This window comes from Lissotriton helveticus (assembly GCF_964261635.1).
Source record: "Lissotriton helveticus chromosome 1_1 unlocalized genomic scaffold, aLisHel1.1 SUPER_1_unloc_87, whole genome shotgun sequence".
NCBI classification, from domain to species: Eukaryota; Metazoa; Chordata; class Amphibia; order Caudata; family Salamandridae; genus Lissotriton; species Lissotriton helveticus.
Window position 1 is genome coordinate 759,890 of NW_027611733.1, and position 13,399 is coordinate 773,288.

Below are 13,399 nucleotides of genomic sequence, written 5' to 3' on the forward strand. Positions count from 1 at the left end.
TAAAGTCCCCTCCCTCTTGTCCTGCCGTGTGGGGCTGTATATGTTGGAGGAAGGAGGAAAGCCACATAACACGATCCCGAAAAATTTATCGGCAACCATGTGACAGACAAAATATGTACCTTGAGCTGGTATTAACAGAGCAGAAGTCTGAGATGAAAAAGTATAAGTATGGTTACAAGTGCTCTTTCCTAATTGGGCTTTGACATTCTGACCATTCCCTTGCAAACAGTAATGGCCTCGACGGGGTAGAGTCCAAACGGGTGGAGATCTTTTTCGTCCAGCCCTATCTGTAAGGCTGTTTTTGTATCGGGTCAAGTTCCAACCATCATATGCTTGCTTCTCGTCAGGTGGGATCTTCCCACCTTCACCAGTATTCTTTGTCATGGTCTACTATTCCCTTCATCAAGGGTTCGTGACCAAACATCAGTATTAACAGGGTATCGAGGTTGGTGCTCATATGCGTTGGAAAGCATGGCCAGAAATGCCCAGGAGGATCCTTCATAAGAAAACGGCAAGACTAAAAATAGCATCCCCTTATCCGTGCTGTGAGGCATGAGCCCACAGACCCAACAATCGGTGGTGTTAGTGACCAGTTGATGCTGATGCAACAACTGTATGAATGAATTGTTAAAGTATTCCGTTCTCCTGGTCTGTTCATGTTCAGAGAGGGTACGTAGCTGGTGCGGGGAGACAGTAGTGTGAAAAGATATAGGGTGAGAGGTGGGTTTAGGTACAGGTATTGGCTGCAAAGTGTGAGTAACCCAACCCACACAAGCTAATAAAACACATAGAAAAATCAAAACACATAATACTACGCCACATCTACTAAACAATATTTTACAATATTTCTTTTTCATTTCTGCTCTTTTATCATTTTCCGATTCACCAGAATTCATCCTCTAAAGTGTTGCTCGTGGCAATCTTCCTATCTCACTTAGTTGTGGTTATTAGCCGTCCTATGACACTACAGGTCCTGCAGGCCTATTTCCACTACTCTGGTCACAAACCAAGTCTCCTACCACGACCCTGCAACTTAAATTGGATGATTCCAGTATCACACAGGAAAGGAGAGAAAAAAATATATATGCAATTCAAAATTTGAAATGTAAGTTCAGAAAAAGGAAAAGTTTTCAAATGTCTCTTGTCTTTCTAGGCCAAAGATTGTATTTGTTTTTGTTCGGCGCAGTCTGGTCCTGAAAAAGTGTCTCTGGATCAGTTGTATCTATTTTGAGATGCGATGGTACAGCTTCTTGCTGTAGGAGAGTAGGGTCTGCTATCCTATGGTCACCCCAAATTTTTGCTTTTTGCTTCACTGGTTTTCGACTACTGAGGCTGTGGGCCTGCTGATCAGACCCCCAGCCTGCTGTTCTCTCACTAAATTAATGACACATGTGCTATAGGCACATACCAATTGGAAATGGACTCCTTGTCAGCCCCTGTAGAATGCACTATAGGTGCACAGGGCACAGGAGCCACTAAGGCCTACCAGGGGCTGCAGCATATCTTTTGCCACCCCTGGCTGGTTCTTAAATTGACACAACTGGCTGATCACTCAGCTGGGGTAAGGTGGTGTACACACCCCTTGCTTAGATATAGTATACCTATGTCTAAACCTATATCTGGACACATGTAAACCTGTGAGCCACTCCTATAGACAGGCCTCACCAATCCTGGAGGCTGGGTGCATGGTTTTTATGTGAGATGGAGCTCTAGCATGAGCTGAGCCTGTCTGCAGCCGTCGGGAACAAATCCCTAAGCTGTTTCAGGATAATGCCATACCATATACTATTAAGTGCCTTATAATCCTCGCGGTTATTTAGCAACTCTGGTTTGGCTTTATCAAAACATGTCGTGTAAGGTGTCATACGCTTTGGAATACCATCCCCTCGCCAGTTCTGGCGACGGGGATGGCATTCCACCCCTCTAGAGGGGTAAGACATGTTACTTCACTTTAATGCGGTTGATTTCTCCAAAGGCCTTAAGATCCACAAAATGGATGCCTCTGCCACAGACAAATGTCTGGACCCCTGGAGCTGACCGAAACCCAGTCAAGGGGGTCCTGGACAAAGGGTTTCCTGTCACAGGAGGGTGTCACCGCCCTCCAGACAGGAGATAGTGTATTGTAGCAGGGAGGTTTGAAAGAAACCAGACACTGCCTGGGGCGCACAAGGCTGCCCCTTGCATAATCCGGCCAAACCGGTTCTGGGGCACTCCAGCCCTCGTGCCAGGGCGGCCTGGATCAAAGGAAGGGGGTGTATCCACCCACTTCCTGGGTCCCACCCATAGGAGGGGACCTAGCAGGTAATCACGCCCACCAGATTCGAATAAGAGTGGGAGCAGTGCCAATGCACATCAGATTTTCCTGGAAGAAACATTTGAAACGATATTCTGGACCCTTCGCCCTCCATCTCAACGTGGAAGCCCGAAGAATCTCCCTTGTGGTCAAGGAGTGACCACCCTGCAGCAGCAGGCACCATCCAGCCCTCGACGTCTACTTAGTTGCAGTTCCCGCCGGAACTCGAGCGACTGAGATCGACGAGATCAAGCCTGCCCAGCTTCTAACAGCCCGATCCACAGTCCCTGCAAAGCTGAGACCCGTGGAGGCGACCGGAAGCGTGGGGCACGCCATCTTGAAGTGACCACGAGACGCTGACCGTGCAGCCCACGAGTGACCCTCGAAGCTGTACACCGGGGTTTGAGAAGCCCCCACCCTGAGCTACTCCTGAGCCGAAGTTCAGCCCTCCACACTCGACGAGTGCTGCGTGGGGCCCTTTGGCACGATTTGGCTCAACGCGTTGGCCCGGTCACTTGCCAGCTGGCTTGTGGTCCCTGTGCCGACGAACTACAAAAGAAGACTCGTGATTCTGGTTGCTCCAGATCCACACCAGCTCCCCTGAAAGGGAGCCCCGACTCTGACCTTCCTGGTCCGAGTGAGACGCCATCTTCCAATCCCGCGTGGATTGCTCTTACCAAGGCTTGTTTGCTCCAAACCGGAAGCCGACTGCACCGACGGTGAGAGCCTGCGTGGGACAGATCGTGACCTGCTCCTGGACGTCGCAGATGCCCCAGAGCCCACGTGACAGCGAAGAGAAGCGCCTCGACGACCACCTGATTGCGCCCGACATTGCCTGGTTCCGTCCTGGTTCCACCCTGGTCACTGCTGAGTGACCCAGACTCTGTCCCCTCTGCTTTCAGGTACTCTACAACTTGAGTCCACCCTTGGACTCCACCGGACACTTCGTCTTCACCCTGCCTGCAGCCCTTTCAGCCTCAAGCACCAAGAGCCTGCGTGTCAAAACCCGACGCCACTTCGACCCTGTGCACCCACTTCCTGTGGGTGAGGTAACTTTGCTCCGCCGGTGTTCCCACACTGGTGCACACCTCTAGGGTCTGTGTGTTAAGTTTTGTTCCTCTAGGTTCAGCGGAAGTGTCCTTAAACCTTAACTATTTGACTTTTACGCACCATTGGTTAACATTGGTGCATGCGTGCGCTTTCCGCACATCTCCCGAATCCCGAGGGCCATTCCCGACTTCAGCATTGCTTGTCCTGACTGCTCCCAGCGATTCCCTAGGCCCTAGGCCTAACCACTGTTCGAGTGGCCTCTCTTATACCACTTGTTTAGTATATGGTTTGAGTGGCCCCCTGCCCTCATCCATAATTGTGCAACTTTGTATGTTTAAACAGTGCTTTTGATTTAACGCTTGTGCCCCTTGATTCATAAAGAATACTGGGGATTGTTTTTAGTAATAAACACATATATTTTTATAATATATACTTGTGTGGTGTCCTTTCATTTGGTATTACAGGATTGTATGTGGTAAAACAGCTCGCTTAACACGACCTCTTAAGTTAAGCCTTTAGGCTGCTTAGTCCATGCTACCCCTAGGATAGCTTGTCTAATAAGGTTGACTTACAACCAGACACCATAAGGGGATTGTTTGGTCAGGTAGTAGGTGGTTCCAGAATTGGAAACATCCCCTACCAGGCCAACTTCTCACACTTGCAAAACATCATCGTCTTCCTTCTCAGTCCGAGTTCATTCAAGGTACAAACCGGGGGACCCTTTCTCCTTCAAAATCACCTATACCATCGCGGACCCACTGGTCAAAAGGCAAAGGCAAGGGTACCTTTTTGCAGTGCACACCATGAATGCAGTTCAGTTCTTTTTCCCAACAACCTTCACGGCTGTACGTGTCGTCAGCAGGACCTGTCTTGGCGGTCCCCAGCGGGGCTCCATATTCTTTTTTCTTTGGAAATTCTTCAGACACACCCAGTCCCCAGGTTGGATGGTGTGCCCGGGATCAGAAGAGGCCTGAGGCAAAAGCGTCTTGTACCTGCTGATGGAGAACACGCAATTTAGTGGTGATGTCATGCAAATAATCAACCAACATTGGATACTCTATATCCGAGTACTTTTTGGGCCTAGGGACACCCCAGACATTAGCCTGGCATCTGAACACAATTTCATATTGGCGAAGTCCCACACGAGAATGAACAGCTGTTCGGGTGGACAAGAGAGCCAAAGGTAAAGCATCGGCCCAGGCAAGACCCGTGCTGGCCTGTATCTTTGCAAGTTTAAGCTTGAGAGTGCCATTATAGCACTCTACCAAACCCGCTGACTGAGGGTCATTTGCCGCATGGAATTTCTGCTTAATACCAAGACCTGTACATACTTTCTGCATGATTTGGCCCACAAATTCACTTCTATTGTCACTCCAGACAATTCGAGGTAAACCAAACCTCTGGAAGTATTCCTTCAGAAGGACCTTTGCTGTAGACAAAGCAGTATTATCCTTTAGGGGGTAGGCCTCTATCCATCTAGAAAAAGGCGCACACCACCACAAGGACATCCTTTAGGTTATTGCATCTCTCCATATGAATGTAGTCTATCTGCAACACCTCAAAAGGATATGTTGGGGGAGCAAAATGGCCTGCTGGAGTTGGTGTCCCTCTTCCTGGGTTATGCATTAAACAATGCAATGCTTAACTAGATTGTCTGCACATTTAGGGATTCCCGCATTCTGCCATACCATAGCCAAAAGCTTGAATATTCCTTTCGCTCTGATGTGGACTGGACAATGCGCCATAGTCACTACTGGAAGTACATAGGCGTCTGTTAGCAGCCAACGCTGATGTTCCGACAATTCTATCCAACACCCCGTCACATCTAACATTCCCGTACCATCTTTCCACTTACTTAATTCTTTCTCTGTAGCCTCTTCCTGAATCATTTTCACACTTTCTATTGTGTCCTCACACATTCCTCCTTGACTGACCCATCTGGCAGGTCCAGCAAAATACATACGACTTGTCACATCTCTAGCTGTCTCTTTTGCTATCTGATCCGCGAAAGCATTTCCTTCACCTACGTCATCAGTGATCCTCTTATGTGCACTACACTTCACAATCGCTATCTGAGTGGGCAAGGCAAGTTATTCTAAGAGGTCATTTACTAGCTGGCCATGCTGTATTTTAGTACCGTGTGAGGTAAAGAATCCTCTTTCCTTCCAGAGGCGGCCAAAACTATTGACTACCCCGAATGCGTATTGGCTATCGGTGAACACATTCACTCTTTTTCCTTTAGCCAATACACAAGCTCTAGTCAGAGCTATCAATTCAGCTGCTTGGGCTGAATTCTTCCTAATGCGTGCTGTTTCTACAATTGTATGCAAGGTGGTAACAGCATAGTCCCAAGGGATCCAGAGAATTGTAGATCAACTTCCTATAGATGGTTGAGATTGCTTTTTCGGTCAGGGGATTAGTTAGCAGCTGGTCCTCCAGTGGGGATGCCTCAGGCAACTTCCCCCCCCCTTCCCAGATGTTACCCTGCAGAGCGTGACCCACCTGCAAATGTCAGAACCGTTTTTAGTCGCCTAATTCATACCAACCGGACCATCGAGTTGCACCTCCACCAGCAAATGGTCTGAGATTCCCCCTTCTATGTGTGTAGCGGCCCTAAAGTCATCTTTATGGACAGTCCGGGTGAAAAGATAGTGCAGGCATGCCAGACTACCATGTGCTGCAGACAGGTGCGTCCAGTTCTGATACCCTCTTGCGCTCTAGGGGCATTTATGAGTATCATGAATATAGTATAGGGTCAGTTCTGTCACTCCAGTTACCCCCAATGCGTGTATGCTCTGTCGTAAGTGTCTTACCCTTTCACAGGATGAGTCAGTCTTGTCTGGGTCTCTTTCCTGTTTCCCGACATTTGAATGGCACCTCCGAAGACTCGCGAGAGCAGTGACCCACCAGCAGGTTTTGTGGAGCGCTTTTGTCCTGGATATAGTGCTGCATTCAGTAGGGCACCCACTCTCTTTTCTTTGCAGTTGCCTGTAGATCAGCAGTCCCAAGGTAGCAAGTCACACCTGGCCTGTCTGTAAGTGCAGCCCCCTCTGGAGGCCTGACCATCAGCAATTGAGCCCACATTCAAGTCAGTAGATTCAGACTTTGTTGTGTTAGGAATTTGGCAAATGCAACCTTGAATGGGCCCGTTGGCAGCACACAATCGTCCTACTGGGCCTCAACAATCATGTTGTCGTAGAGTTTTATTTTCTACCTTGAACTGTTGGGAGAGTCTTGGCATCCCTCAGACTAGCTGGTCTTGCTGGATGGCTTTCCGGCTCGCCCTACAGATAACGAGGATGTGTCGGACCTTGCTTTTTCCAGGACAGCCTTGTCCTCCTGCTGGATAGTGAAACTCCCTTCCTTTTCTCACCAGACAGGCAGGCTTCTAGGCAGACTTCTAGGCTCTTGTGGACAGTTACACAGCTTTTCCATTAAGTAATTCAGCCTACAGGTGATGTCCATTCAATTTAGATAAACTGTCAGGCTGACACCATCCCTGGTGCCACAGCAGGCACCTGCTTACTTTGTAGAGCACATTATTCCTTGGTAACAGAGGACTTTGAACTCTGGTATAAATGAGGGAAAGATGGTCCCACTTGTATACACAACTGGCAGGCAGGAGATGGTGTTTACTCTGTCACACTCTCACATTGCATTTATGCTACGCACACCAACACCGTAAACATGCACTTGATGTTATTGCAAAGTCTGGGCACAGGTATAGAAATGGAGCATTACATGGGTGTGTCAGTAGAAAGCCACTCCACTGACCATGATGCAAAGATCTAATCAGGCTATTGATCCTTACAACAGGGTGCATTGCCACCACCGCTCTAGCTGTTAAACACATGACAGTCCTCTGCCTTAAATGAGGGCACACTTGGTGTGACCCTCCAGGTCACAGGACCGGTCCAAGATCTCTTATAGTCCCTTGTTAGAAGTTGCACAGTACTGGGGTGGCAGAAAAATCTCATGTAATTGTTTTGTGGTAGATTTATCCCAGTAACGTGCAGTTACAGTTTTGACGCAATGTACTGGGGAGTTGCCACGAGGAACAGATTCTTCTGCCTTTCAAACCACATGCCATTCACTATTTCATACTGTTTTTCTGCTTTCATTTACCACTTGTTTTAAGCAGGAGGTAGATATATGCATGTGGTTGGTTGGTTGGGGGGGGAGATGGGCGAAGCAGGGGAGGGAAGGGGAAAGATATTTCTAACAGAGGGAAGAATTGTGTGTTTCCCCCAGTTTGTAAAAAACAGCATGAGTCTTGGCTGCTTCTACTGCACCGAGTCTTGTGGGTCTTTTCAGTCTAATTTTTCTGTCTGGAAAAAAATGGTGTCCTGTTTCTCTAAATCCAGGTGCAGAAAAGCCTAACGACTGATAATCAGGTGGAATAAAATGAACACATGAAAGTACTCCTTAATTTCATTGCCCTTGATTCATACTCTGGACCATAGTTGAGAGATAGGTCTAGGCATAGTCCTCAAAACACACAATAGATTTGCGTGCAGCAGAGGCCAAACTCAAAAGTCAGAACACCAGATACAAGTAGGTGGTAACTCAGGGCAGGGGAATACGCCTGTTGTCCGTGGAGGGGAAATTCCCGTCCCAGAAATCTACTTTAAAAATTAATTAATAGTATTCTTTTTTAAATGCCTGTTTGGTGCCAGTCCATATGACCTTAATTTCTGCCTTTGGGATTCTATATTACAAGTCCATAGGGTACAGGTATCCTTTGTGAGCTTAATAAAATGTTGAAAATTCTACAAATCCTCACTCCTACATTCAAGTACTCTCAGGCTACCATTCTTCACTCTTCTCTGTCTGTAGAACAGCTCAACATTTTCAAAATTCTGCAATGCTGCGTTGATATGGCTTGGAAATTATTTTTGGGGGAAATTTACATGTTTTGACTATTTAATTTTAATACTATAGGTGATTGAAATTACGGACGAAGAAAGCAAGCAAGATTTAGCACCAGGCAACTGAATTTTAGTGCCATAAGAAGGATTATTTTGAAAAACTGATGGACATCCAGCATTCTAAGTTTAAACACAATTTCCAAAATCTCGGTGTGGCGAGGAAATGGGAGCTGAGGAAAGTACTATAACTGTAAGTGAAGTCTCTAATTTTGCATTTCATTAACCCAGAGCAAAGTCATATCTGTGCACACAGCTTCAGAAATAATCCCAGAACGACCAATCACAGCATCCTCATCTGAAATATTATCAGAAAGACAAATTGTCTCAGCATGACAGAATAACGTCAATCTAAAGCATCATGTAATTCCAGAGAGGAAGCACACACTGCATAAAAGAAAGTTATAACAAAAGGTTTCTTCTGCAGCCAATCAAAGAAAAGACGCTGAAAGAAGACTCCGAAGCTGACATGCTACCAACCAAAAGATTGGAAAATCACCTTTGTTCAACAACCATTTTTAACCAGTTACACAAGTTTTAGACTATCTGCCTCGGGATATTACACCTCGACCCACTCTGCTCACTCTTACGAAAACCTTAAAAATTTACCACTTTATTGTGTTCATGACCTTCTCAGATTCTTTCCTTTTTATTGTGTACTGTTCTGTAATTCTATGTAAATCGCTTCAACATAATCTGTTGTGCAGGAGTGATTTGTAAAAGCTGATTAAGTAAGCACTGTTGCGCTATAGCTAATGTACATAAATCCTCGTCTACAGCACTACAAACCTTAACCTTACACCAAACATAGAGAGGGTAGAAGGAACTGATGTTCTGCAACTGATGATCTACAATACTGTGCATGTTCTAATGTTCTCAGTTACTGCCATTACGTCAGTGCAAACAGGTATCTCTCAGTTTAATCATTAAATATCAGACTAACACCATATCACTGCATTGCTAAGAACCTATACAATAGATGTGAGAAAAACTTCAGGCACAAATAAGTTGCTGCCGGAGAGGCTATAACCAAAAGACTATTATCTGCTAGAAACATTTCAACAGGTGTTACAGGGCTGCTTCCAGACATATTTTGCTCAATTCAAGTGTTAAGAAGATTACACACAATTTCTTTTAGCGATAAATGCTGAACATTATCTAAACAAGCCCGAATCTAACATCGGGTTCACTCTTACCGTGGCATATAAGCAAGAGAAAACTAAATGTAGAGATATTAACTTTATGAATACACCTTATAAAAACACGGGCTGTGAGAACAAATTCAGTGTTCAAACCCGCCTCAATCAAAGCAAAATATCCCAATTTGAGGAAAAAAGTTACCCGTGCCAAAAAAGATTCAGCCATAAATCTCATCTCATTGAATTTGAGAGAATGCACACTGTGAAAAACCTCTCTCAGTGCTCTGAATGCCACAAAAGTTTCAGCCGTAAATCTTATCTCACTGAGCATATGAGAATCCACACTGGGGAAAAACCTTATCAGTGCTCTGAATGCCAGAAAAGGTTTAGTATCAAACCGAGTCTACTTCGACATGCATTATCCCACTCTGTGGAAAAACCTTATCAGTGCTCTGAATTCCAAAAAAGTTTCAGCCGTAAATCTTATTTCACTGAACATATGAGAATCCACTCTGGGGAAACCCCTTATCAGTGCTCTGAATGCCAGAAAAGGTTTTGTAACAAACAAAGTCTTTCTCAACATGTATTAACCCACTCTGTTGAAAAACCTTACCAGTGCGCTGAATGCCAGAAATGTTTCAGTGACAAAAGAGGACTCACTCATCATACAAGGACCCACTCTGGGGAAAAACCTTATCAGTGCACGGATTGCCAGAAATGTTTCATTGACAAATTCATTCTCACACGGCATAGAAGAATCCACACTGGGGATAAACCTTATCAGTGCACCGATTGCCAGAAATGTTTCATTTACAAAAACAGTCTCACTCATCATAGAAGAACCCACACTGGAGAGAAGCCTTTTCAGTGCTCTGAATGCCAGAAATGTTTCAGTTACAAAATCAGACTCACTGAACATACAAGAATCCACTGTGGGAAAAACCCTTATCAGTGCTCTGAATGCCCAAAACATTTCAAACTTAAATCACTTCTAACTGCACATGTGAGATTCCACACTGGGGAAAAACCTTATCAGTGCTCTAAATGCCAAGAAAGGATTTGTAACAAACAAAGTCTTTCTCGACATGCAATAACCCATTCTGTGGAACAACCTTATCAGTGCTCTGAATGCCAGAAATGTTTCATTGTAAAAAGTAGTCTCACACGGCATACAAAGATCCACGCTAGGGAAAAACGTTATCAATGCTCTGAATGCCACAAATGTTTCAGTGAAAAAAGCTGGCTCACTCGGCATACAAGAACCCACACTGGGGAAAAACCTTATCAGTGCTCTGAATGCCAGAAATGTTTCAGTGAAAAGTGCCATCTCACGCTGCATATAAAAACCCACACTGGGGACAAACCTTATCAGTGCTCTGAATGCCAGAAATGTTTCAGCGACAAAGGAAGTCTTTCTCGACATACAATAACCCACACTGGGGAAAAACCTTATCCATGCTCTGAATGTCAGAAATGTTTCAGAAACAAACCCAGTCTCACTCAGCATATAAGAACCCACACTGGGGAAAAACCTTATCAGTGCTCTGAATGCCCAAAAGATTTTAAACTTAAATCACTTCTAACTGCACATGTGAGATTCCACACTGGGGAAAAACCTTATCAGTGCTCTGAATGCCCAAAAGATTTCAAACTTAAATCACTTCTAACTGCACATATGCGATTCCACACTGGGGAAAAACCTTATCAGTGCTCTGAATGCCAGAAATGTTTCAGTGAAAAAAGCAAACTCACTAAACATACAAGGACCCACACTGGGGAAAAACCTTATCAGTGCATTGAATGCGACAAATGTTTCAGTGAAAAAAGCAGTCTCACTCAGCATATAAGAACCCACACTGGGGAAAAACCTTATCAGTGCTCTGAATGCCACAAATGTTTCAGTGAAAGAATCAGTCTCACTCACCATATAAGAACCCACACTGGGGAAAAACCTTATAGGTGCTCTGAATGCCAGAAATGTTTCATTGAAAAAAGAAGTCTCACTCTGCATATAAGAACCCACACTGGGGAAAAACCTTATCAGTGCTCCGAATGCCAAAAATGTTTCAGCTGTAAATCTACTCTCACTAAACATATGAGAATCCACACTTGGTAAAATAATTATCAGTGCTCTAAATGTCAGAAAAGATTCAGCGGTAGAGATGGTTTCAAGCGACATAAGAAAACACACCATCAAAATAATTCAGTGCTCCGAATTTCTAGCAGAAGGATATAAGCTGGAATGCTGACTAATCCTGGAGCCCTACCTCTGGTTATTGCATCCAGAGCTGAGGATGTCGGCCAGGTCAAGGAAAGAGCCAGGTATAGCTATAGAGTTGTCTGTTTACACAGTCCCCAGCACAGTGTCCGGCTCATTAAATGGACTTACTGAATAAAGATTGTTGAAATGATCAACCCAGGTCTGGGGATACATGTTATTTTGCAGAGGTGAAGCAGAGACATCTCTCCCCTCCACTTTACAAGTGCCCAAAACCTGGTGGAGTTCTTAAGAGAGCAAGCCAATTTGAGTTCCTGCCATCTTTCTTCCTCCCATTCTTTCGTAGCCCGAGCCTGGGCCCTTTTGTACCTCTCTCCACCCAGACTGATTTCTGTGATGTCCTTTGTGCAAAGTGCCTTACCCAGATATCTATTTGATAGTCTGAATTCCTTATTAAACCAATTGTTTACTTTAGGAAAATTTTATTTGTGCCAGTTAATAGGGACCATAAGGTAGGACAATCATTTCTTGAAGTTGTTGTGGAAGCAGTCATTGGCATGCCACACTCTTTGTTTTTGCAAATCGATTTTTCGATGGTAGTGATAGATTGATCTTCACCTCGACAGATGACCAAAATACCGTTGATATACACATATAACTGAAATCCCAATTGGCACAGACAAACCATGGTAACAAAAGCAGTGATTGGGATAGGACCGGGCCTGAACACCATTTTCCCTTGTCCATGTAGGATGGTACCAAATCTCGATTGGTTGCTATAGGAACAAGGGAGTTGTCCCTTCTCTGGCGGAGGCGGCCCCATTAGACTTGACCTTTTCCACGTGAGCAATTCTTCAGGGTGTGTGGTGCAGTGCCACAGGTCACCTAACATACAAGAGAATACGTATGGCTAACCATATAGAACTATGGCTCCTGATAACCAGGTCCCATAGAATATGTGCCAGGGACACTGCCTGTTCTTTCCTATATTTTCATATATATTTTTTTTTATTGTCCTCTCATAAGCTCAGAAGAAGATTACCACCACCAGATACCTGTAACAGACTGTCCGTTGGGCATCATACACCTATCCATACAAGCCTGGGCACTCTGAGTCGGGTGCACTGACTTCTCTATACCCTTAGACATATGGGGCTGACCGCTTGCAACAGGATACATGCGTAGCACAAGGGACATGGTTTACACACCCATCACTCATTTCTACTATGAGCAATCTGATTTTCGGGTGTGCTGAATTTCCTAATGGGTCTTCTGCCCTTGGGTTTATGGCGCTGACCCATTAAAAACACATGCCAGTACATCGTGGCATTTGCATTTAACTTCGATGGAGGCCCATCGTTAGTGATTCTATTCCACAAGAAGAACCCTGCTGCATGTGACAGAGGCACGAAAGCCTTCAGCATTTAGTGCGTGTTCATTCAGATTCATGCTGCTGGCCTGGGACTACATTTCCCAAGTACACATGGTCACGTGACTGCATCAGAGTGATTCGATTATACAACCTGAGTGAGTAGCCACACACCAAATTCGGCTTTAGCTAGCCCCGGATCCTCTATTCAAGCAAAAAACAATTACTCTGGGCACCGTCCTTCATCTGCAGTGGTATAACGGATTGCTGGCTCCCCGTATATAGGTATGGGTCTCTGACCCTACGTTTGTTATATCTGTAATTGTTTCTGCACCGAAGCAGCTTGTTCCTTGTATGCAGAAATGGGTCCCTGAACCTACCTTTTTGTTTTACTTGAATCTTTTG

At 45.1% G+C, this 13,399-nt stretch overlaps 1 long non-coding RNA gene across 2 annotated transcripts in view; it reads left to right on the forward strand.

Annotated features, from left to right (window-relative positions):
* Window positions 1-13,399, forward strand: part of LOC144806565 (uncharacterized) — a 337,938-nt gene that overhangs the window by 277,120 nt on the left and 47,419 nt on the right. For both annotated transcript variants that reach the window (XR_013605835.1, XR_013605836.1), the window contains exon 3: window positions 8,285-8,461. This is a non-coding gene — a long non-coding RNA (uncharacterized LOC144806565). The remainder of the gene's footprint in view (window positions 1-8,284; window positions 8,462-13,399) is intronic.